The sequence below is a fragment of the Anopheles cruzii genome, chromosome 3 (genome assembly GCF_943734635.1).
Source record: "Anopheles cruzii chromosome 3, idAnoCruzAS_RS32_06, whole genome shotgun sequence".
Classification (NCBI taxonomy): Eukaryota; Metazoa; Arthropoda; class Insecta; order Diptera; family Culicidae; genus Anopheles; species Anopheles cruzii.
The window spans coordinates 24,857,953-24,868,366 of NC_069145.1; positions in this window are offsets into that span (position 1 = coordinate 24,857,953).

Here is a 10,414-nt window from a genome sequence, read left to right on the forward strand (position 1 = left end):
CACCCGGTGGGATGGGATGAGGCGCACGCACGTTTGCCCGAGACCGAAGCCAGGAAACGTGCGACCCCCTGGCTGAGTTTCCTCAAAGCTCTCAAAACAGTTCGGTTGCACGCGGCCCAGGGTGTTGCTAGCTAGCGTGTTGTTTCTGTGGAAACGGAAGAGCCAGGTCCCCGGCAAAGCTGATGCAAAATATTTATCAACAACACAAGTGCAGCTAGCAACGGCTTACAGGTTTAGAGAGCACACCCTCGCTCGATTCTTTGTCTGGCGGCAGGTGTCTTGGGCCTAGGGCCTCAGTTTGTTCGGGCATCAGAGCCGGGATTACGGGTGAGTGTTTGGTCAACAGAACGGGCTCGTCAGCGCAGCGCACACGTCAGGGCGTATCTGTAAGAAGCCAGCCATCTCACTAGATGGGCGATGTGTAAAGAAGGGCAACAAACACGGAACAATTTTGCCCACAATTTTGCGGTTCACGTTGTTTGGATTTTGGGCAGTAAGCTAATAAGTAAATAAATGTGCGAACATTGACTTCGCTCGAAATGGTGTTGAAAGTAATCGTAATCAACATCAGTTTAGCATGAACACAATAAGATGGATGCTATTCTAATAAGAATTTAAAGACACCGCATTTCATGATGCACGTAACCATCCTTCTTGGGGCATTGTATGGGTGGAGCACTACAACGGAAAGAGCACCATATAAGAGCACCTTAGAAACCGATTAATCGGTGCAATGCGCAGATAGCAGATCTACGGTCGAGCCACGTCCCCAAAGATTAATCAAATTAATCAGAGCCTCTCGTCACCACGCACCGAAGTAAACGATTTGACCGATGGTCTTCCCACCTTTCGCGCTCGTCGTCCATAAGAGTTGAAAATGGAAATTCAATTTCCATCCTTTTCAATCCGACGAATCCTTTACCGTCTGAAGCCTCCCCAGCAACCTCGACAATAGGGACGAAAACAGGACCCAAAATGAACGGAAAAGGGGTTCTGCTTCGTGTGGCCGATCACTGTCTATTGAAGAATGCATAAGGCGGTCTATTTTTAACATTTTCACAGACACCTTCCTATCCTGCCTCGGTCTGGCGGCAAAATTATTTCGCCTCCGCGGGAACCATTCGCGGGCTCGTCCGACAATCTTTTTTCATCTTGCAATTCCATTTTTTTCTATTTCCAGACCATTTGCGCCCGCGGCTCGGTGAAAGCTCGCGTCTCCAGCGGCATCCATCGCCAACCAGGCGTCTCCATTCTTAGTTTTTCATTTCGCTGACGCCGCACAAGCGGCCGAAAAAAGGGGACACGGCCCTGCACCGGCACCGGAACCGGCACCGGAAAGGCAACGTGACCGTCGCGATCCTGCAGCGCTAGAAGAAGGAAAGGGGTGACCGTGGAAAACCAATTATGATGTGAGAAAAATCTGAACATTCACTAGCCGCGAGCGCTACGACCGAACGCAAGCGAGGAGCTCGCGAGGAACATCAAACTGGGCACCGAAAAACCCAAAACTTGGCCCTTGGAAGAAGGATCCCTCCCACGGAGCAACCGGCTCCCCGGGAAACCCTTTTTGCTATTGTTTTGCCTTCCATTTTTGGTTCTTTTGCGTTCGGGTCCATCTTATTTGCACGTTCGTTTCGTTTCACACCACGAGGCAGTTATGGCACGTTTCGCGGAAGTTTGTGCCGGGCACGGAACGGCCCGACAGCAACAACGGAAAAATGTCGGAGCCTCAATTGGAACTGTAACAACGCGGCAGCAATTAGATTTGTTTGGTTCGTTCGTGAATGAAATCATAAAGCTTTGCCGGGGCGGAACGAAGGCAATGCGGGCCCCGTTCCCGCCTCGACCCACACGGTGACCCGATGGTGAATAGTTGTGTTCGTGCGTTTTGTGATTTTAACTTTGCACTGCCCCGTGCGTGATCAGTCGAACTACAGCCGCCATTTTCCCATCGGCTTACCACAAACGGGGCCTTAACGGAACGAACTGTTTTCCTTTCTTTTGCAGCATAAACAGTATAACTGAATGGCGTTGTTCCAAATTGTACCGTTTCCCCTTTAGATGATGGATTTCAAAGGTGCTCTGGTTGGAAGTGTGCAAATGGCTCGGCCGTGAAGTGGTGTGTGCGAGGTTGTGAGTGGAACGAGTGCTTTATTTGGCCCTCAAGTAAGCTGTCAGCGAACGGCGGGCCGCCGGCAACCGAGGGCACAGCAACTTCAAACTTGGCCGTGCCCGCGTGCCATCGATTTTCTCCTCGGGGGAAACGCGAGGCCCCCCTCGCCGGGAAGCTAATTCCCGAAGCGGTTCGCCAATTTTGTGACCCGACGGAAAACTCTCGACTCGCGGCGAACAACCAAATCACGGTCGGTGGGTAAAAATAACAAATCACAGCCCATTAAAGTGACGTGAGGTGTTTCGTGTTTCATGCTTTGCGTGAGCACTTCGCACCCACTTCAACTCTCGCTCTCTCGAGGGAGAAAGGGCTAAAGGGCGTTCCGGAACGCGCGGTGCTAGTACCAACAAACTGTGTGCGTTGCCCGTAGCATAAATAATCAATTGTGTGTGCGAGTGTAAAGAGAGAAAAAAAAACCATGAGACTGGCGCGTGGCAGTGTGGGAATTGGCAGCCAACGGCGGATTGCGGTCGCCCGTGGGCCCGTGGCATGCGACACGCCGGTACGGAATTCTGTGGCCCGCGAGCCTGCTACGCCCCGACCGGACGTCTACCGCCTGGAACGCAGCTCGACTCTAATCGATGAGGCCACCGCGGACGACAGTTGTAGCGAGGGTGGATGCGCGAGGTTGCAGGTTGCCCCGGCCCCGGACCGGACAGTCAGTGTCGGGTTCCGGTGGAAAGCTCGCGGACGGATCATCCGCCGCTCCCAGCTGCACCTGTTGCTGGGAGTTGCCGTGCTGCTGATACAGTTGTTTGTAAATATTAGAATAGGTAAGTACTTACGTTAGTCCAACGATATTCAGTTGAAAACATCGCGATAGAGCTGGAACAATATTACCAAACACCATTGTTTTGTCGTGCAATCATTTCTACAATCCTCAGTTATTATTATTGGCAAGGTTGGTTTTATTAATTACGATAATTATGTTAATCAACTTGGGGTCTTCTCAGTTACTTCATCGTTTATTAATGCCCACATCATCATCCTCATCTACCATCATCCCCGTTGCACTGCAAGACTTGTGAAATGAAAACTTGAGCAATAAGACGTTTTCCTTCATGAATGATGTTGTCTTTCATCAATTTTTGATAAGCCTTCGAGTCAGCACGCTCAGGAAAGGCCAGTTTTGTAGGCAAATGCATCTCTAGACCATAATTCCATTGTAATTTGCTTCTTAAGGTTGATTTAGCACGTAGAGTCTGGACCACAATTCCCAAGTTCAAAATAAAGGCGACTTAATTTTCATAACTCTTGATTATTTATATTGTCCAGATTTGGTGAAATATTTTAACAATGTTATTATTTTTTATATCTTGTAAACATTTCTTTTAAACGTTATGATTTTGCTGTGAGAACCTAACACTAACATTTAACATGTTATAAGAGCGACTCCTAAAGTAGATATAACTACATATATTTTCATATAGTATTGAAATGGGCAGACGAAGAACTTCCCAGTGTTTCGCTTCTTACTGTGTTTAATCTCCTACAAAACCGAAACCGAATATCCTTTTACAGATAATAAATACTATCATACATCTTAAACATACGACTTAGTTATACGACTAACCTAAATCATCAAAACATTTACCAGCTTGCTATAAAGCTTGTTTAGTAAAACTATTTCAACTCATTTCAACCAGTTCAATTATTGTCACTCTCAAACCTCTACCTTTCATCGGTTTCGGGTATTTATTGTTTCGCATAAATCTGTTCAAAATGACAGGATTGACGACACCGTTTACTGCAGCATGCGAGACGCTGGTTGTATTCATCATTTCATTGTCAAATTTATTGTTCAAATAAACTATTTCACCGACACCGTTAACCTGCAAATCATAACCGCAGCCTGTAAAGCGCGGGGACACTAGCACTTACGTTGCGCTATCTACCAAACCCAGAGGAGCACCATAATCGCTTGGAGCGTAAATCAGCGCCAGACCAAATTGGGTTACAGCCAGCCATTGACGTTTAAGTGTCCACCGAGCAACGTTTCTTGACGTGCGTCTCCTGGTGCCATTTAAATGAAATTAACCATCTTTGACACACGCCAACTGACGACACCACAAACGGTCGGCGCCCATAAACGTTTCGCATCTTCGGCGCCTGCGGCGGGGTCGGGTTTTGTGACCTTCATAACCCGTTTCCCCCAGATTCGGTGCCGCGCTGCTCTAGTCCCTAGACAGACATGAATTTGTGAATATTTTATGGCACCCGGTCGTATCGGGCGTTGTCATGTTTAATTCTTCGCGCGGTCACGGATTCGCGAACGGGCCACGTGTTGAGTAATAACCGATCTCATTACTCATTCCGTCGACAATGCTCTGCCACCAAAGACGACGACAGCAGCCAGCAAGCCGCCCATCGCTCGCTGAAAACGATGCGTGATCTATGCTGGCGTATGCTGCGCCCGGGGCTGCCTTTTGTTTCCCAGCCAAAAGCTGGCCGCCCGCCGGTAATGAGGCGCCCGCCGGTTCGTAAGACATCTATCTTCGTATCGTGTGGTGATATCTTGCTGACAGTTGGTTAGCACACCATCCATCACGCGAATGACGACCGGTCGCGGACTGTCGAGCGCCAGATTGAAGCGCCTCACCACGCGTTTTTGGGGTGGAAAATTTGCTCATTCAATTAAAAGATTGATGAATATGGTGGCAGAAGTGGTTTAATGAGTTTTTAATTCCAAATTCCGATTCCCGACGGCACTCCGGTGCGCCGCCCGTCGGCAGCCTGGAGCGTCACATTGGCCCTACCCAATTTGACGGCGTCACAGAGCGACATAAAACAAATTATTTCATTAATTCTGCGCGAGCTTCGCCTCCAAACGGCGAACGTAAAAAGTTTAGTGGGCCACGCACACTTCAAATGTGCGGAGCGAGTTTTGAAGTAATATTTTCTATCCCATTACGCCTTCAGCGGCAGCCATTAGTCTGCTCCCGGGCGGCTGGCGGATCGAGCGAACGGAAGGCGGACAGCCACCGAAATGTTAGCTGCATTCGATCTCCGTTTTACGGCGGAAGGATATTTTTCAAAACGGGAACTTTTCCCCGGGAAGAATACTAGGGGATGCCAACCGTTTTGGTCGGGAAAAATGGAACCATTATTCGTCACCCGTCGGTCGGATCACATCAAACCGGCGCAACGGCAAAGTTTCCCCCGGGCACTGCGTCTTTTCTTTCTGCCATGAACCGGGAAAGCTGCTTTGCCTTCGAGAAGGAAAACTTCAAATTTTTGCACTGTCTGTGTGTGTGTGGCGGGGGTGGGGGTCCTCTAAAACACGGAACCGCTTTATTCGGTTTTTCCTACGATGGATGCAACGGTGCGCGAAAGGTGTGTTTTCGGCTCACCGGAAAACTTGCCGAACGGGAAGACGATAGTTTCGAGAAGGAAGAAGTTGCACCGTACCGCACCGGTGCCGTGTGCGGTCATAGTCATCCGAGGATCGGAAGCTTGAACTATGATGCCTTTTTGCGAAGGGAGGGCGAACTTTTTGGGGAACTCTACCCTCTAATGCATGTTACGAGAATATTTCAAAAGTGCAAGCTAAAAGTGTTTGAAGCATTTTCAATGCCTCACGGCTTTATGTTACATATTCGATGATACAATGGCCACATTTGGGTGCCAACACAGCCCAACATCGAGCCCGTGGAAACCGGGATGGAATCTGATTGATGCTTCCCGATCAGCGCGGAGGATTACGGCGACCGCTTGGCCCGGACTGATGGGCTTTTAATTGATTCTCGCCGATCCCGTGCTGCGGTTCTCCGGGCCGTGATTCAGGCGGATTTTCCATCAGAGAGAGCCCCCGGGGCACACCAGGAGCTCACTCACCTTCGTTCGGTCCGGTGCCCGTTACTTAATTGCATATGAATATTTTATGGCCGTGCAAAGAAGAATGCGGTGCCCGGTGTGCACGCGGTCACGGTAATTACCGGTGTCGGGGCGAAACCGGAGAACGTCGGATGTTGTCGGCTCTCGTACGGAGGATGCATGGATTCATAAGCCACCGACATTCGCCAATCTTGAGAAACACTTTCGCCGAGTCGCGCCGGATTAGTGACCACGCGGTGATCGAGTGCAGCGCTGGAAACTTCATTAAATTGCGCTGCCGTCGCGTAAACAAGCCCGATGAATGCAAACCATCATCCAGCATATTGCCGACGTTCCGTGGGCCAATAATGTTGCTATGCTGTGGTGCGGCCTGACGGTAGATCCCGACCGGTGCAGCGAACCGTGCCGCGATGCACGGCGACAAACATCGACCGATGACGATGGCGAACCCCGAACGGTTGGGCTGCAATGCTAATGCAGTTTGTGGTTGGACTCAAGCTCCGGAGCGATAAGCGATAAGACGTTGCACCGGCGAAGGAAGACGCGCGAGTGTGTGCGATGTGCCGTAGCAAATTGCATTAGTGTGTGGGCCGTCGGTGCACCGATTGCCATGGATGCTCCGGCTCGGGTTGATTGATTAGATATTAGATATTAAATCATCGACGCCCTGGCGCTGGGGCTGTGTGGCGATCGTTGGGCGACGGGATAACCAGATTAGAGTGAGTTTTAATGATGTAACGATGCTCGCAAAACCCGATTGGAGCGAATGTAAAGCGCCGTATCTTGAGGCCCACTTTGTGTTGGCCGGGGGTTTGCGGAGCGCGGAAACGATTTATGTCACGCGAACGGCTTATTATTTTCAGCAATCTACTTAACGCGTGACATACGCCCTCCCGGTTGCCCCGGAGGCTGCCCCAAGATTCACCGTGGACCCTATCTATTATATACCGCTCCTTCTTTTTTATTGCCGTTGCCCAGCCCATTGCCGTGCCGGAGTCGATCCTTGTGCGAAACCGACGCTTCTTCCGGTGCCGGTACACATATTTTTGGTGGCCCAACGGCCCACGGCCGTGCGTACGTGCTAAGCGGTAATGATGTTTTAATGTTGCAGGTGAACGCTCCGCGCGGGAGCGGGCCCATTGTCTCGTCTCATTAAAAATAAAGCAGTAAAGCAGGTGGTGGGGCCCCCGGGGCGCCCGAATCACGTCCCACCGGTTATGTTTCATTGGGGCGCAAGTTTATGAGGAAATAAAACGTGGAAATCGAGCGAAATGGCGGCACCGGAGGCCCCCCGGCGGACCGAAACGGACCGAAAGTTTCCTTCCCGTTTGTTTTTGCTTGTTTTTCTTCGCCTTGTTGTTGGTTCGCCATCCGTCGAATCACCGTTCCCGGCAGCCACTGGCCCCGGGGGAGGAAAAGGATCGGGGCCGATTGGGATTGGGCCCCGGGTGACACCCGGCGACGGTGCTCCTGCTGCTGCTGGGAAATGCGCCAAAGCGGAAGAAGCAAGCAGCAAGCCAGGTGTGGTGCTTGGGACCGAGTTGCCGTTGGGTGGCAAAATAAATTAATGCGCCATGTTGCCAGCATCCAACCCCGCCCTGGTCCGGGGTTCCCCCGGGTGCCGTGGTTCGCAGATGACGAATGATGTTCGTGCCCAGCCGACCGTGCACGTGTCGGCGGCAGCAGCAGGCATCCTCGTTTCCGATTGTTTCTTCGGAGAAAAGGCTCACCTTTTTGCAACGACACACCAAACCCCACCCCGGGAACAACAAGTCATGGCCATGGCATTACCGGGGCAAAATGGTGCCCCACCCCATGCCATGTATGAACGATAATTATCTAAATGGCGAAAGTGGTTGGCGATAAAAGGCGGAACGTGCAAAAAAAGAAGTAAAACAAACGACCAACGCAACGACGGCAATCCCGGCAAGTCCCTGGAACAAAATCGTGGACAAATTGATGCCTCGGTCTCTCGCGGTGTCCCTCGCGACCACCCCGCGACCGCCGCGAGGGTGGAAAAGCGATGTTTACTTTCCAGTTTTTTTTTCCATTCCATCCTTGAGGGCACTTGAGCGCCAGACATAAAAACAGGGCGAGAGCGCGGCTGCAACATTAATGACTCCTCGGGCCGACTGTTGGGCCGGTCCTGCGAGGCCGGTTAAAGCAATTTCTTTTGCGCGAACCGACGAGATGATGCTGATGATGAAACCGTTGGCCGGGCCAACTTTATTCCGCCGGATGGCTCCGGTGCGAATGTGGTCTCCGATTGTCGCCCGGGACGCCGGCGCGCAAAATGGAGTTAATAAATGGAGCATCATGAGTTCTGGGGTTCCGGGTACAAGGCCCGTCCGGGTTGTTGTTGTCATTCGATACGATTAGTGTCGTAATGATGATGTTTACACATTTGATGCTGGGCGCGGCCACACCCGATCAGCGCTTCGGACACGGCGACGAATGGCACACGGCTAATGGTGGCCGCCGCCGCTGCTGTTAAGTGAGATGAAAAATGATCCACCATTTAGCGGTAATCTTCGGGTCGGTGGTGTCCTTTTGGCCACCGCGCCAAACGGGGCCGGACCATAATTCAATTTTGTGCGCGCCCTAGGGCGCCCACAATGGTCATTGTAGGTGATGAAGTAGGCTTTGCTTCCATTAGAATGACGAATGAGCGTGACATGAGAATTGTTTCGTAATCCGTGGCCGCGGTCCGAGTGGTGGCGCGGGAGGCGCGTAGACTGAGTGAGTTGTTGTTGTGGAACTCTTTTCGCCCGTCACGGCCGGGTAATGATTTCGGACCAAAGCCCTTACCGGAACCGATCCGTGTTGATGCCTCGCACTAGCTGGAGTTTGCGGAATCATTGAACTAATGGGAAGAATTGATAATTTTATGATAAAGTGAACTTTATCAGGGGCCAAACGATTGCCACACTTTCAATTAAGCAAACAATTGTGTCGTCGGTGCCAGAAACAGTTCACTTTGTCCCTCTACCGTCTGCCGTCGGGAGGAAAATAGGTGTAAATGCTAACAGAGCTGACAAAATAATTTACCTCCCACATTCCGGTGGAGGTGGCCGCGCCCCCTCCCCCGGTGGAAGCGCCCGATAGTAAACTATTTCAATTTATTTGCAAGCCACTGTCACTTCCGTCGCTTCCGTCTGCGCTTCCATTTCGGGTTCCGACATCGAGAACGACCTCGGCCTTGCCTTTGGGCTTACGGTTTACTCATCTGGCCGTTTCCGTTGCTCCGTCGGGCGCTAGAAGCAATAAAAGCGTGCCCCTTATCTCGGCACTCAAAGAGATAGCAGATAAACTGGCTCGGTGGGGTTGAGAGTAACCCCAGCAGCGCCGGAACTTTCCACCCGGCGCACAAAACAAAGTTCCTGTGCCTTCGGAGCAGCAACGATGATGACAACAACCACCCCGGATCGTCGTGCCGATTGTTGCTGCTGCATCGTCGCAGCGTCGTGTTTGGACCAAGCCAAGGTGAACCGGGTGGTGAGATAAGCGGAGGCCCGGAATCCCGAGTCCGCACCAAAAACCGAGCGATACCTGGACGGAAATAGTTTCCCAGCAAAACCGGTTCCCAGCTACGCCCGGAACGGAGAAAAACGTAGTTTATCAACGCTAATCTTGTTATGATCGGCCCGGGATGCCTGACCTTGCCAGGCCAGGCGTTTAAATAACCTGCCGTGCGACATCCGACAGGCTGATTAGCTGCCAGTGTTGGCCAACCCGGGCCCCCAAAATATCACCGTTTCGCCTTAATTGGTCTCAACTTAATCGTTACTGGAAACGGGCCAAAAGCCGAGTGTTTCCGAGAAGCGGACAAGTCCGCCGGCTGATGGATCGACGGTTGGAGTTGTGTAATTTCACAATCGTCTCAAGACCATTAGGGCGACAGAAACATTCTTTGAATTAAGGGACAACCTCTGACAGGAGCGCCATTTTGTTGGTGTCCAGCATAATGCAGTGTGCCAATTGTGGGCCGGATCCGTTGGAAGCCACTTTTGACCGTCGATCAATGTACGATAAGAAAGTTGTCCCTGCGATTGCCATTTCCATGTGACGGTTCCCGTGACAGCGCCACCCGTCGAACCCGGTGACGCAACAGCAGCCTGGCAACGCGCGTAACAATGCTGTCCATGTTACCGGGATCAATTACAACTGTCTATCCTACGACCCCGCTAGCCCTCGCTGGGTGTCGTAAACTCCGTCTTCGTCTACCTCGGCGTGGCTCGAGCGGATTAGGTAAGTGGCACAAAAGAAGGAGCGCGATAAGACGTCAACAGATGTTCCGAAGGACCGTGAGGGGTCGAGATCTGACAGCACCGATCCTGGCACCGTTCCGTGAACGGGACACAATCGTTGACGACATGCGGCAACGATGATAGAGAGATATCGGAGCAC